Here is a 16,102-nt window from a genome sequence, read left to right on the forward strand (position 1 = left end):
AATTAAACCCCTATTTCATCATTTTATTCAACATGAAATTTGTTTAAAAACCTAATAACTTCTAAACTACCAACTTAATTCCATCAAAATCTTGTTCCAAAGTAGTAAAAAGGGCTAAATTGACTTACCTATTAAACTTTAAAGCTTCAAACCTTCAATTTTCCCTTTTTTTCTTTCTTTTCTCCTTTCTTTCTTCCCTTCCCCTGCTTCATGTTTGCCTATTCTGTTTCTTTTCTTTCTTTTTGTTTTGTTTTATATCTATATATAATATAACATTATTTATACTTAAATAATAAGTAATATTTATTTATTAATTACACATGTGTATATTATTAGTACATATGTATTCACTTATCACCATACATTTGTCATATTTATTTATTTATTTCATAAAAATATTATAATATGATTATTTAATTAATAAATATGTTTTATAAATAATAAATATCTACTAATAATTAAATATACATATTACAAATGTATGTATTCAATTTATTACACATGTATTTTATAATTACCACACATTTGTCACTATTTTAATTTATTTCATAATATAATACAATATTAATAATAATTAATAATTATAGAAATAATTTAATATTTAAATAAATATCTATTTATTATCAAATACTTGTATTACAAATGTGTATATTTTTATTTATACACTTATATCAAATTATTTTCATACACTTATCTTTCTTTTATTTATTTCATTTATTTTATTTACCATGCAATTGTCAAAATAATATTATAATATAATTAACAATAAAATAATAATATAATCTAAAAAAAATCTAGGATTTTATCATGCTATGCCACCTCATCTACTGAGATAGGCATAATTGCCTATTTGGTCCTTTTTATTTTCTATTAGTCTATAATTCAACTTTTACCCCTTATTAAATTTAGTCTTTTTTTCTTAGTTACTCTTAATTAAACTAAACTCACTTAATTAAACCCTAATTAACTACTCAACTAACTTCATAAATATTTTTAATAATTATTTACTAATCCATTTTTTAGAAACGGAGACCCGAAAATACATTTTTCTGATAACCTTAAAATTCGGGTCGTTACATCAGGTGTTTTATTATTGATGGTTCCGCCAGCAGCTGCATCAACCATTTGTCGAGTCGAAGGGTTCAGGCCATTATGGAATGTTTGAACCTGAAGCCAAAGCGGTAATCCATGGTGAGGGCACCTTCTCAGTAAGTCCTTGTATCTCTCCAATGCATCGTAAAGAGTTTCTAAGTCCATCTGCACAAACGAAGAGATATCATTACGTAATTTAGCCATTTTAGCAGGCGGAAAATATTTTAGTAAAATTTTTTCGGTCATTTGTTCCCAAGTAGTAATTGACCCTCGTAGTAACGAGTTCAACCACTGTTTAGCTTTGTTCCTCAATGAAAAAGGGAATAACCGAAGACGAATGGCATCATAAAAAACACCATTAATTTTAAATGTGTTGCATAGTTCCAAAAAGTTTGCTAAGTGAGAGTTAGGATCCTCATCCTACAAATCATCAAACTGAACAAATTGTTGTATCATTTGAATAGTATTAGGTTTTAGTTCAAAAGTATTTGCAGCTACAGCAGGTCTAACTATGCTCGATTCAGTTCCTGTTAAAGAAGGTTTAGCATAATCATACATAGTGCGTGGAGCAGGATTTTGATTAACTGCAATTGCAGGAGGTAGCTGATTGTCTTGGTTTTCAGCCATCTCTTCGGTTAGGGGTTGAGTATTGTCCTCTTCCTCGTTCTCTGTGTATCTTAATCTTCGCTTTATTTCTCGTTGGTTCCTGCGAACTGTGCGATCGATTTCTTCGTCAAAGAGTAGTGGTCCTAACGGGTTTTTTCTAGTCATAAACTATAAAAACCTACAAACAGAAAGAAAAAGTAAATTAATAAATACTAAAAAATTAAATTAAATTAAATTGCAAGAAAAATAAATGGCTAAAGTAATAAAAATTGAGCGTTCCTAATATCTTAGTTCCCCGGCAACGACGCCAAAAACTTGATCGCGATTTTCGTGACAGGTAGGTTTTAAATATTTATAATTAATCGTTCTTGAAACTAACTATTATCGCGATGTAGGTAAGTGTACCTATCGAATAGTAGTATAGTTTTAGCAAGACCGGATTGTCGAACCCAAAGGAACTAAAAGTACTAGTAATGACTGTCTTTTTATTATCTAGCCTAAGAATAATGGGGTTTGTTTTAACTAACTAATTAACTAATCTAAGATTCACAGAAAGCAGAATTGGGGAATTACTTTTGGAAAATGATTGAATTAAAACAATACCTAAGGAAAAATCCACCTAGACTTTACTTGTTATTCTGGCTCCGAATCGGACGATTTATTCATTTAACTTGTTCCGTAGAGATCCCTAAGTTATGTTACTATCCCTATTCAAGACTAATAACGTCTAATCCCTAGATTGAATAATTGAGACTTTTCTCTAATTAACACCTTAGGATTGCATTAACTTGATCTATGGATCCCCTTATTAGGTTTCACCCTAATCCGTCAAAATCTTGTCACCCTATCTCTAGGTGCGCAATCAACTCTGATTAATTATGACAAATGTATTCTTAGACAGGGTCTATTCCTCCTCTAAATAAGAGCTTATCTTGAATCAGTATCCTGGGATATCAAAACAAGAATTAAGAACAAGTTAAATATTTATCATACAATTCAGAAAATAATAACAAGATTTGTCTTAGGTTTCATTTCCCTTAGGTATTTAGGGGATTTAATTCATAACTAAAAAGGAAAACATCTCAGAAGAATAATGAATACAAAACATAAAGAAAACCCAAAACTCCTGAAGGGAAATTGAGGGGAGATTTTAAGTCTTGATGATGAATCCAGCTTCTGAGATGAAACAATCGGCTTTCTTCGAGTAATTCCTTCCTCCCTCTCCGTGCCTCCTTTACTTTCCTCCTCTAGGGTGTATTTCCAGGCTTTAGAATGCCTAGAAGCCCTCAAAATTGGCCTTTTCTGAATTGGACTCAACTTGGGCTCAACAGGACACGCCCGTGTGAGTCATGCTTTGAATCTGCCAAATTGATACGACCATGTGGTCTGCCCGTGTGAGGAGGTCCAGGCCATGTTGAATTCGTACTTTGGCCTATTTTTCTCTGTTTTTGGCCCGTTTCTCGTTCCTTTTGCTCTCCTATGCTCTCCTAAGTATAAAACATGAAATTAAAGCATTAGGAGAATCGAATTCACCAATTCTAAGGAAAAATCATCCATAAAATGCGTTAGGCATGGGGTAAAAATATGTATAAATTACGGTTTATCATATTCAGTTAGGACGAATTAAATATGCAAGGTTTAGGACATGTCTTGATTCGGCTGAAACTTAGGACAAATTAATTAGCAAAAATCGGCTGGACAAATTAAATGTGCAGCAAATTTAAGAATTTGGTCATAAACTTGACAAATTAACTAGCTAATAAATTTGAGCTTACTAAGACATAAGTAAACCCATTTAAAATGTCCAGAATTAGAGTAATTAAAATACCATTAATTATTTAAGCTGACTTTAACTAATTTAAGTACTTATTTAATTTATTCCAGCAAAACACAATTAAATAAAAATTATAGATAAGCTCAATTGAGCTGGAACGAGCTGAAATTCAAACAAATTCAGCTCGCATTGGATTGCAAACAACGTTAGAGAGCTGGTCTAGGAGGCCGCTCGGGCGTGATCATATCAAGAGGGATAGACTTCTTTTGTAGAACCTTAACGTCACGATCAAGAATCTGAATCAGCTCCTCCTCAAAGGTCAAGTCTAGCTTCACCTCAATCTCATTAATAGGAACAATATGAGTAGGATTAGAGCGATAGTGCCTCAATATAGAGACGTGGAACACGTCATGCATCCGATCCAACTCTGGAGGTAGCTCCAATTGATAAGCAACTGTCCCACTCGCTTTAGAATATGATAAGGTCCAATAAACCTAGGGCTCAACTTGCCTTTACGACCAAACCTCAGTACCTTCTTCCATGGCGAGACCTTGAGAAATACGAAGTCCCCCATGGAATACTCAATTTCTCGACACTTTAGATCCACAAAGGATTTCTTTATGTCATATAACACAAAACAAAACAAATAAAGAAAAAGAGAATAAAAAAATAAGCAAGAAACAAAACAAAGAAAGGAAAAGGGAGAAAGAAAAAGAAAAAGAAAAATTAGGGTTTCAAGTTCAAAGCTTAATTGGTAAGTCAATTTAGTCTATTTTCTTGTAATTTTTAAGTTTTTAGAATCCTAGTATTAAATACTACTTAACCTATGTTGAAATTTTGGAAAATATTGAATTTTAGATGTTGTTCATGTTGAATAATTTCAGTATCTGAGACTAAATTGATAGAATTTTAAGTTAGAAATCAAAAAGGGATTGAATTATAAAATAAAGTATAAGTTTTGAGTTATAGGGACTAAATTGAGAAAATTTTGAAATTTAGGGATATAAGTGAAATTAGAGAGTTGAATTTAGTCTAAAGTGAAAATTGAATAAAAATATGGAATTAGTTTTAAAGAAATAAAGTTAGTCTTGGTTTAGGGACTAAATTAGAAATTAGGCAAAAGTTGAATAAAAATAGAATATTCAACTTGAAATTGTGTTGTATTGATGATTTTTAATTGTTTCAATTCTGTAGCTAACATTGTGATGGAAACTTCGGCTAAGAAGGGAAAGGAAAAAGTCAACGAGGAGTAGCTCAGAAATTACGATTTGTATTTCTATAATTAGAATCTAGTAATTATTATTTGTTGTATTTTAATTTAATGTTTATGGTAAGTGAATAAGGTGAGTAATTAGCATTATGATATTGAATTGAATGTATTGAATTTGTGACTAACGTGATATTTGAATATTGAATGATTGTGGCGTTTGAAAAGTGAAATTGAAAACCCTATTAACGATGTCAGGTTGAGTCGGATATAGATGGCATGCCATAGGATTGGACGTGTTCAGGGATTACTTTGACTTCAGGTCGATGAGACACTAGGTGCCAAATTATTACTTTGGATAAATTCGATGAGGTACTGGGTACCAAATTACTTCGGCATAGCCGATGAAACACTAGGTGTCAACTTATTGGTTTGAATTATTTGATAAGGCACTGGGTGCCAAACTGGTGTGTTTTGGTTGGATCCGTGTATCAGTCCAAGTCCGAGTCATGTTAATAGGGATAATTGAATGAAATGATATTATGATTGGAAATGGAAAGAATTGAAAGTGAAATACAAATGAAATACATGGATTTGTGGACTTTATTGTGAAAAGCTATCTGGGATAGCAAATGATAGGAATTGAATGTATTATAAATGTATATCTATAAAATTGATTAATTGTTTAACTATGGTTATAGTATGATTTAATATGTAAGTTATGTTAATTTACCTTTAAGTATCTGGATTATAGAAATACCACTGAGTTCATACTCAGCGTACGATTTGTTTTCCGTGCGCAGGTTAGGTAAAGTCAGATCACCAAATCAGCATCCATAACGATCCCGGACTCAAAACGTGGTGAAGTATATTTCTTTTTGTGTCGACATGTACCTAGGATTTCTTATATTTTTCATTTTGGGAAAATGATTGTAAATGATATTATAAGTTGAAATTGATTGGTTATATATATATATATGAACATATGTGTTATGTTGAGGCTATAAAATGGTATGTTTTGGTTGATGTATGAATGAAACATGATATACGCAAATTTGGATTGAAATTAGCATAAATTTACGGCTTGAATGGTGTTTATTTAGATTGATTTGGATATTATTTGTGAAGTACTTATGAAGGTAAATTGGTTAGGTCATTGGGTTGATTGTTTTGACATGTTTTAGATGTATTTGAATGTGTTTTGGATTGGTTGAATAAATGGTTTTTGAGTTGCTTGGTGTTCAAGATTTTAGGGTATGGTAAACTTGATGTATAAGGTTCATTTTGAGTCCACACAGCCGGACACACGGACATGTGACTGGACCGTGTGAGACACATGGCTAACACATGGGCGTGTGATTTGGCCATGTGTCCTCTGCAACCTTATAATTTCAAAATAGAATGCTCAGGTAATTTCACACGGGCAGAGACACAGGCGTGTGTCCCAGCCGTGTGAGGCACATGGCCTGGCACACAAGCGTGTGGCTGGTTGTGTGATCTAATTCAGAGAGTTACATGGGGTCAGATATAGCCTGAGGCACGGCATGTTCATGGTCACACGGGCATGTCCCTTAATCACACGGGTGTGTGTCCCCTGCACTTAGGAAAAATTTGAAATTTCACGAAAATTTTTTGAAGTACTTGATTAAGTCCCAATTTTTTTCTAATACGTGTTTTGGGCCTTGAGGGCTCATAAAAGGGACGACATGATTGAGTTATGATATTTTTGTGTGGATAATAATGTAATATTCGTATTTGATCTGAAAAGTCTAGTAATGCTCCATAACCCTGTTCCTCGGTAGATAAAGGTTAAGGAGTGTTACATTTAGTGCTATAAAAGCTTTGCAGGTTTAGCCAATTCTCGGACTAAATCGAACTCGAAATTGAGTCTAAAGGTACATGTTGTAATTGAGTCAAATTGAGTTGGGATTTGGATGCTGATATATATATACTGTTTGTTTTTGTTTTATAGTTGAACATGTCAGATGATTATAGTGATGATTTTTATCAAGAAATGTACACTAGAGACGAAGAGTCTCGTGAATTAGATGAAACTGAATCGGTAACACCGAGTGTTAACCCTGTGGGTAATCAACCTCCTAATGTTGAACAAGGTAATGTTAGAGAAACAGATAATTCACAATTACTTAGAGTTATTGCTAATGCTCTTCAACGAGTAGCAAAAACTGCAACTGCTGCAACATCTAACCCTACTGTCCGTCAAATCCCAATTAAAGAATTACGTAAGTATGGTGCAACTGAATTTCTAGGTTTAAAAGGAGTCGATCCTTCTACAGTTGAAAACTGGATTGAAGCTACAAAAAGAATTCTGCAGGAACTTGAATTTACTCCATGAGAAAGTTTATTATGTGATGTTTCTCTGCTGCAAAGAGAGGCATGTGTTTGGTGGGAATCAGTAACACGACATGTACCCACAGAACAGGTAAATTGGGATTTATTTCAAAGAGAGTTTCAAAAGAAGTATATGGGTGAGTTTTATATAGAAGACAAGAAACAAGAGTTTTTGATGTTAAAACAAGGTGAAATATTTGTAGTTGATTATGAACGAGAATTTTCACGACTCAGTAGATATGCTGCTGAATATGTGCCAACCGAAGCTGACAATTGCAAGTGATTTTTGCGTAGTTTACGAGATGAGCTACAGGTGCAATTGGTATCACATAGAATTACTGAATTTGTAGATTTAGTTGAAAGGGTGAAAATGGTTGAACAAGTATTGGGTTTTGATAAAAAGGATGAGAATCCCCGTTCGGTTGGAAAATGTTTTGGAGCTACTAGTTCATATCCACAACCAAAGAGATCAAAAGAATTCCGTGGGAGTTAGAGATCAAGTTTTAAATCAAACAGAAGTGATAGAAACCGTGAAAGACAGTTGATAGTTTCTATGGGTAGTGTACGAGGTCCATCTCGGGATACTGAGATTCGGAATTGTGAATATTATGGGAAAAAACATTGAGGTGAATGTTGGAGATTAACTCGGGGTTGTTTTCGTTGTAGATCTACAGAGCATTTTGTTAGAGATTTTCCAAAGAATAAGAATGTTACATCTGTTACTTCTCAGAGATCTGCGCCTGTTTCTAGAGGTCGTGGATCAGGTCAAAGTGGTTCGGTTTCAAGGGTGGTGCTAGAAAAGGAAATGGTGTTGCTACTCAACAATCAGAAGCCAGAGTACCAGCTCGAGCATATGTTGTATGGACCTGTGAAGAGGGTGATGCAAATATTATGGTGATAGGTATATTTTTATTGCATTTAAAACCTATTATATGCTTTAATAGATCCAGAATATTCACATTCATATGTTAATACTAAATTGGTTGAGTCGGGAAGTTTGAAGTCTGATATGTCTAGAGTATCAATAGTGGTGTCCAGTTTATTAGGGCAATCTGTGTTAGTGGATCAAGTGTGTAGGAGATGTTCATTAATGATACAAAACATAATCTTCCATGTTGATTTGTTAATAATGCCATTTGGCAATTTTGATATAATTTTGGGAATGGATTTGCTTTCAGAGCACGGGGTGATTTTAGATTGTTGTAAAAAGAAGTTTATTGTTCAAAGTGAAAATGGGTATAAGATTGAGGTGAATGGCATTCGAACCAGTGGATTAACCTCTATTATTTCAGCGATCTAGGTTAATAAACTTCTTCATCAGGGTTGTGTAGCTTTTCTAGCTTATGTTATTAATTCAGATTCTGTTGAAAGTCAATGCAGTAAAATTCAAACTGTTTGTGAATTTCCTGATGTATTTCCTGAAGAATTACCGTGATTACCACTAGATCGGGAGGTTGAATTTGCAATTGAAGTATATCCTGGTACAGTTCCAGTGTCAATACCCCCATATCGTATGTCACCTACAGAGTTGAAAGAATTAAAGGTACAACTGTAAGATTTATTGGACTGTGGATTTATACGTCCTAGTACTTCACCTTGGGGAGCTCCATTATTTTTTGTTAAAAAGAAAGATAGTTCAAGGCGACTCTGTATTGATTATTGGCAATTGAATAAGATGAAGATTAAGAGTCGGTATTTGTTACCCCGTATTGATGATTTATTTGACCAACTAAAAGGAGCTTTTATCTTTTCAAAGATTGATTTAAGATCGGGTTATTATCAATTGAAGGTGAAAGAAAATGATGTATTGAAGACGATATTCCGAACACGGTATGGACATTATGAATTTTAGTGATGCCTTTTGGATTGACTAATGCTCTAGCAGCGTTAATGGATCTCATGAATCGTATTTTTCAACCGTACCTGAATCAGTTTGTGGTAGTTTTCATTGATGATATTTTGGTCTATTCGAATTTTGAATCTGAACATAAGAAACATCTCATAATTGTTTTGCAAATATTACAGGAGAAATGGCTATATGGGAAGCTTAGTGATTTAATTGAGTTGTTTTATTTGATGTAAAATTAAATTAGGTGATCGTAAGAATTTTTCAACTAGAGAATTTGATTAAAGGATCTTGAAAAATTAATTTAGAAAATCTAAGTGATTTTTAGGAAAATTAATTTTGATCAAATAAAATTAAAATTAAAATGATATTTTTGGAAATTAATTTTCAAGTTAGAAAATTCGTCCAATAGATAATTGAATGTGAAAATTGGACTTGAGATCGTAAATTGGGTCCGGGAGCCTAAAATCGAGACTAAAACCCAAAAACTAGTTGAACCGAACCCAGTATGTGAAACCGGGATGACAATCCCAAACCGAACAAACAGTAACTGAATCAGCTCGGGGTGTAGTAAAGGTGTCCCACTTGCATCACCGGACATGGCAGTGTTGGCGACTGCGACGACAGCGTTTCGGTGCCCGGCGGTGGTTGGTTTTCGATGGTTAAGCAGTGGAAGAGTTATACTCATACTGGGACTCTACCAAAGAATTTGATTTTAGATTAACTATTCCGAAAAATATTATTTTAATAGTTTAATATTAAATTAAATTTAATACTTATCTTAATAGTATTTTATTAATTTAATATTAAAGTGATTATTTTAATGTTAAATTTAATTTAATGTTTATCTTTTAGATAAATATTCTATTATTTTAATAAGTTTTAATATTAAATTTAATCATAGTTGAACTCTCTAAACTTTCTCTATATAAATAGAGCCTTGGGTTATTATTTTACACACACTTGAATTCAAGAGAAAATTGTAGAGAGAAAATTCTCTAAAGAGATTATTTCAGAAAATTTTTAGAGATATTTTTCTAATTTACAGCTTAAGCACAAAATTTAGAGAAATTGCAAAATTACCCCACTGGTAATTTTTGTGAAAGATTTTCTGATTGAAAGCGAGCCCTCACTCGACAAACGTGAGCCTAAGGATAGCGGAGAATACTACTTAGTCGAAGCGCTCATCTTATACGAATCAAAAATGTACAATTTTGATTAAGTGTTTATTACTTTAGATATCACAACCAAAATCTTGTTTTGAAATTTTTTTAAAACTCTAGTTTTTTCTGCTACGTTTTCCAAACCCGTTTTTTCCAACATATAGACATAATAAGTATAAATGAAACTGAACTATACTTCTAATGAATATTAAATTCATAAAATAAATCAAACTTATCTTTGTCTTGATGGATATCTATTTAATAATAAAATATTCATAATACTCCCCCTTAGATATCCATTGATAGATAATTTGCCTCGTTAAAACTTTATTAAGATAAAAATCCTGTGGGAAAACAATTCTTAGCAAAAGAAAAATAGTACACTTATCTATAATACGCATAATATGCTACCTCATTAAAAACTTTACTAGGAAAATCCAATAGGACAAAACCTCAATTAAGGGAAAAAGAGTACAACACGTATTTACTCCCCTCATGACAACATCATATAACATCTCATATTCTACATATTCTAATCTTGAATAGTAACTTTTTAAATGGTCACTTGAGCAAATTTGATAAATGTTTATATTATTATTCTTCTTAAAGTCATGAGTGAGGATATTTTTTGGAGAAATATATTTTAATCTCTTTAAGTGTTTCAACAATAATCATAAGAAACTTTGATCATGATCCTTCTATACATGGCATGCTAGATCATTTTATAATCTTCCTTTAGCTATTATTCACCAAGTTGAATTTACCACATATGTTCAAATTAATTTAATTCATATAAATATTTACTCTAATGTATTGAATAATTTCTCGAGAATTTCTATATGTTTCTAACATTTTAAATCCTTCAAGGATTTTAATATAAACTTTTTATATAATGATTCATATAAAAATCTATAACAACAATGATTAAGCACATGTCAAATTTTTCGACAATTGTCAGACTAATAATATATTTAAAGGTTAGCATCCACCAAAAAAGAATATTATACCTTTCATAATCAATGTCAGGACTTAGCGAAAAAAAAACTTTATATTTCTTATTTTGTTTTCACAAAACTACTAATTTGTACTCTATTAACTTTATATATTTAGATGTTCTGTAACACCCCAAACTCGGCCCAGACGTTACGACCGAATCCGACGTGTCACATTGCAGCGTTACTAGAAAAGTCATGTTTTATCTAAAGTCTTTCTTAGTGTTTAAAGAATATCTTCGTTAAAGATTAAAGTGAATGAAAGCTGTGCACCAGGTAGGATGCCAGAAAAGAGGAGGTGAGTCAATTAGACTGCTTAAGTACCCAGCTCTTCACGGATCCAATCCTAGACATGCACACAACCATTGCCACACTTTAACTGAGTGATTGTTCAAGGAAAACCAATTCGTTTAAAACCATTTGAAAAGGTTATTAATTTTGAAAACATTTTCGTTGCGGAAGCTTCGCCTTGTTATCGCGAAATTTTGAAATCAAGTAACCTTTTTAAAACGCGCCCTAGAGCTATTCAATTTCAAACCATTAAAACAATATCATATCTAAGCTAACAAAACATACTAAAAACAATTAAAAATAATTAAAGCGGCCTTATTACAAATTAAAAACCCGAAAACATAACGAAAATAATCTAAAATAAAAGTGAAGGTATAAACACTTATTTTAAACAGTCCACATGGCCACTCTGAATCCCTCCAGCTCCAAGTCCATCGATCTAAGGCTCACCTGCAAAGATGGGAAAAAGGGGGGTGAGTTTGGAAAACTCAGTGTGTAAAGTAAACCCAATTAGAGCCTAAATCAGTTCAAGCTCTACTGGGCCTAAGCCCTATTCAGAAATCAGAGTTAATTGGGCTTTATCCCATATCAATATTAATCTAGGCCATAGCCCCTTACAGTATCAGAGTATACTGGGCCTAGCCCATATCAGTATCAATCTAGGTCGTAGCCCTATTACAAGTCGAGATATATTGGGTCTTGCCCATATTAACACAGTTGGGCCCATTTCAATACAGTTGGCCCATAACAAAACAGTCTCATATGATTAATGCATGATAACCCCATCCAACCCTGCACTTGCCTCCGTCCATCCCTACACTTCCTGTGGGGAATAAATTACCCACGCCATCCCTACACTTACAGTGTTAGCACCGGTTGCGGCACTAACTATAATCTGCAGCAAAGCTGCTTGTATTAGAATATGTGGCACAGCCACCAGAACGGTTCTTCCTCCATAACAAAACCCAACCCCATGCAGTATGACATGTATGCAGAATATATATAATTAACAAGACATGCTTCGGAAAGACAGTCAGATTATAGTGTAAGAACAGTTATTTACCCTCGAGGGGCGTAATCGTAAACTTACCCCTTTAAGGGTATTACGGTAATTCTACCTTACAGAGGTATTTCAGTAATTTTATCAGTTTTTTTAGGGTTTCATGCTCATTACAGTTATTAACGTATTAACAGAAACACTTATCGAGCATTTTTACCGAATTAGGCCCGTTGACCCATTAACCCGATTTCGGCCCATTAAGCCCAAATATACCGAAGTGCACGAAATTGCGCACTCTGCAATATTACCATTGAAGTTACCAAAATTATCAATACAAACAATCCCACGAGCGTTCGCACACTCGCAAGTTCTCAAAATGCCAGCTTTTCGGCATTTCGGCTTTTGTCGATCTAGTCTACTAGTGCGTGTCATTTACACACCTGATTTACAACAACTGCTACCGAAATCTCCCGCAATATCCTACAATCGTCACTAGACATATTAGATCCAAAATACAATGGCAACCATCATAAACTTACTTACCATAATCGGCCATCCATACCTATGGCCCTTGAGATCCTACCTTTGCCAAAACTAGAGACTAGATCTAGATCTAGTTGTTCCACTTGTCCAAGCCTTCAATCAGCAGCCTCTGGATCATACTAACACCAAAACAAATCAATTGTTACAACCCTTAGAGCCTTAAGCTCAAATCGACAGCCTCCCTATGCCTTTAGGGATTTTGGCTTTTCTAAAACCCGAAATAAAAAATAGATTTGAGTACCTACCTCAGGTTCTTTCAACCAAAACGATTCCATTTCAGTTTCTACTCAGTTCTGATGTATATCCGGCCGTTAAACACGAGCAGAAATCGAATCTTAGAGATCTAAAGATTCGGCTATACATCCCTAAAAACTATGGTATTTTCAGCTTTTGGAACTGTGAAGAGGAAGATGATTTGGTATGGTGGTTTTTGCAGTGGTACTGCCGACATGGATTGAGGTTTAGAGGATGTGAAAATTGACCAAAAGAGATGAAGAAAATAGGAGGATTTTGGCTAGAAGAAATCAACGCAAGAAACAACTTTTGGGATTTCGACTTTTATGGCAATCGGCTATAGAGGTTTAGAAAAGAATAGGAATGAAAGAGGAGATGAGTAGAATGATAGGAATGTTTCGACTAGAGAAGAAAAGAATGAGAAAAATAAAATAGAAGAAGAGAGGAGAAGAGAAGGAAGAATTCGGCACTCAGGAGATCTAACTTTGCGTTTTGCGGCTTTTTGAGATACTGAGAAGAGAATAGAATGAAAGGGAAGGCTCTAGGTGGCTAACCCTAATTCGACAAAACAAAAAGAAAATAAAGCTTGCCCTAATGGCCATTCAGACCCACGACCCAACCTTTCTAAAGCCCTAACCGAATTTCCACTTAAGCTCTATCACATGCCTGGCACATGCACATACACAAAAATAAAAGTAATAATACACTTACCTTGTAACTTGAACTCTGGCTCCCCCTAAAAATCCACACGTCACTCCCCAAACACCTAGGTGGTGCCACATGCCACTTTACCACAGATCTTTTTGTGTCATATTTTACCACCTCAACTTTAAAAGCCCATATCGCCAGAACCCTCTCTCCCAAAATTAAAATTCAGGAATTGCCTCGAATTAAATTTACTCTTGGGCCTTTTTTCCCACACCATAAACCCTTTGTAATTTATTTAATTACTAAATAAACATACGAAATAATAATAACAACATCCAAATTATTCGGGCCGTTTTCCACCCGGACCCAGACTCAAGGCCCAATACTTTCAGGTCCAAAAATCGGGGCGTTACATGTTCAGACTGAGGATCCAAAAACATCATGAATTTACTTATATTAGAATTACGTCTTTCGATTTTGGTCAAGCTTTTTCATGTCTATATTTCTCAATAAATTTATTAAACATCCTCATTTTCTATCATTATCTCAATAAATTTATACAAATGATGCAATGCAATGCAATGCAAAAGTCATATACCCAACGTACCATCTTTTGCTTATTTGGTTATTTTAACATGGGCTTTTAATACATAAAACTATATGAGTCATGCACTCATAGTCAATCACTTACTCAATATTGAGGTAAGTCACACTATGAATGTCATTCGTGAACTAATCCATAAACGAGTCTAGGATTAATTCAGCTTGTGTCCTATTCGATATATTGTCAATCCAAACAATCACATCTATATCATTATCTTCTGAGTAATTCACTTCAATACCTAAGACAATGTATCTCCATATTTGGACTTGATAAACTCCATAACAATCTTTTAACTAATTTGCCCAATTTCGATTCATCAGACTACAAGCTTTCTTTTCACATTGTGATTCATCCACATAATGCAACTTAATATTAGTTAAGCATTAGGTAATCAATGAGCTAATATTTGCTTACATTTTTTTTGCGTGCAAAAATTGTTGAGAAAAAAATACAAATGATATTAATGTGAACAGTGAAATTTTATTTAATCTAATCTATTCAAAAGAATTATAATTACAAATGATGAATAAACTAAATTTAAAGGCACTAAATGTAACAATCGTAACCCCTCTCCATCATCAAATTAGGGTCACAAGCATTACTAACACGTCATACAATTAATTAGTCATAATTACACATATATATACTAACCATTAACAATATAATAATAGAGGCATGTCACAAACAATTAGATCATATCATACTAGAATATTATACAATTTAATAATGATTCATACTTTGCAATGCTAAATTTGATCTTTCACTGTCTACACTCTTATCACTATTTATACATTAGTAAAACTTAGTCTTCCACTGTCTACGCTCTTATCAATATTTATCCCTTCTTGAATGTTAGAATTCAGATACATACAAGAATATTCCAATTATTAGCATCAGAGTATTAGTCCATACTCCTACTACAATTATCTTTTTATTTTATCTTCGATAATATTAGTAGAATGCACTTAATTTAGGTTTGCTAATCTACCCAATTCAGAGTAAAAGTTACTCTTACAACCCCTATTTCGAGTCTACGGGATTCTAGAAATAGTTTACAAGCAATGACTAATTTGAAATAATTCTGGAAGTTTAGGAAATAATTACAAAAATTTTGATTTCAGAGGCCACACGCCTGTGTGGCCAAGCTGTGTAACTCTCTGACTTGGATCACATGCCCATGTGTGACACACACCTGTGTGTTCAGGCCATGTGCCCCTAAAAGTACCTTAATACTCAAGTTTACGAATTTCTACTTACTTGGGCATTAAGCAACTCAATTAAAAATCAATTACCCTACTCAAAACACGATTAAATATGCTCAAAATACACCAAATTCATCACCTAATATGCCTAACCAATGTACCCTTATTGGTACCACATTTTATATGTTCAAATTCATCAACAACACACCAAACATTCAAGACTTTCATTCATATCACATTTACCATATTTGAACTAACTTTCAACTTCTAAAGTTACCAAATTTGAAGCTAAGCACATACCAAGCATTACGCTAAGCTATCAAACTTTAAACTATCACATACCAAAATATGAACTAGGCTAGCGTATCAACATATTCTCAACCACAACCATATACATATTTAACCATCGTTTCACTAGCAACCAAGATAACAACACCTTATAAACAATATCAACAAAAGACTCCCTAGGTACATGCCATTACAAATTAAGATATCACCACACTTGAGCTCAGGATTTGTGATTTGATGCTGAGTTGACGATAAATCGA

The 16,102-nt window shown here is 33.4% G+C and overlaps 1 non-coding gene across 1 annotated transcript; it reads left to right on the top strand.

The window, feature by feature from the left end:
* Positions 1–1,183: 1,183 nt before the first annotated feature.
* Positions 1,184–1,289, top strand: LOC121207504 (small nucleolar RNA R71). Its single transcript, XR_005902594.1, has one exon. It is a non-coding gene; the product is annotated as a small nucleolar RNA R71 (small nucleolar RNA).
* The last annotated feature ends 14,813 nt before the right edge of the window (positions 1,290–16,102 follow it).

Source organism: Gossypium hirsutum, chromosome A09, assembly GCF_007990345.1.
Source record: "Gossypium hirsutum isolate 1008001.06 chromosome A09, Gossypium_hirsutum_v2.1, whole genome shotgun sequence".
Lineage (NCBI taxonomy): Eukaryota > Viridiplantae > Streptophyta > Magnoliopsida > Malvales > Malvaceae > Gossypium > Gossypium hirsutum.